At 47.8% G+C, this 343-nt stretch overlaps 1 protein-coding gene across 1 annotated transcript in view; it reads left to right on the forward strand.

The window, feature by feature from the left end:
• Tmem14a (transmembrane protein 14A) overlaps window positions 1-343 on the forward strand; it is a 12,169-nt gene that overhangs the window by 3,761 nt on the left and 8,065 nt on the right. The gene's annotated exons all lie outside the window — the stretch shown is intronic.

The following is a 343-nucleotide window of genomic DNA, read 5'->3' on the forward strand; positions in this document are numbered from 1 at the left end:
TAGGATCCAGGCCCTCAGCCGGAGTCTTTGGTCTTCAGTGTGTGGACAGATTTCCTGCACTCTCAGTATATGATACTTCGGGTGTCTATTATAAATAATCTTATACAATATGTGTCCTGTATTCTCTTGCTTCCCTTGCAAAACTATGATCCAGGACACCATTCCTCATATTTACAGAGATAATTTTCCCACGGGAGAGACAGGTAAGAACTGAGTATTGCTGGTTTGCAGTGTACACCCATAATCCCAGCACTTGGGAGGCTGAGGCAGGAGGATGGCCCCAAATTCGGGGCAGCTTGGCCTGTGTAGTGAGCTCAAGGCCAGCCTGAGCTACATGGCAAGG

This window comes from Octodon degus, unplaced genomic scaffold (assembly GCF_000260255.1).
Source record: "Octodon degus isolate 3935 unplaced genomic scaffold, OctDeg1.0 scaffold00022, whole genome shotgun sequence".
Lineage (NCBI taxonomy): Eukaryota > Metazoa > Chordata > Mammalia > Rodentia > Octodontidae > Octodon > Octodon degus.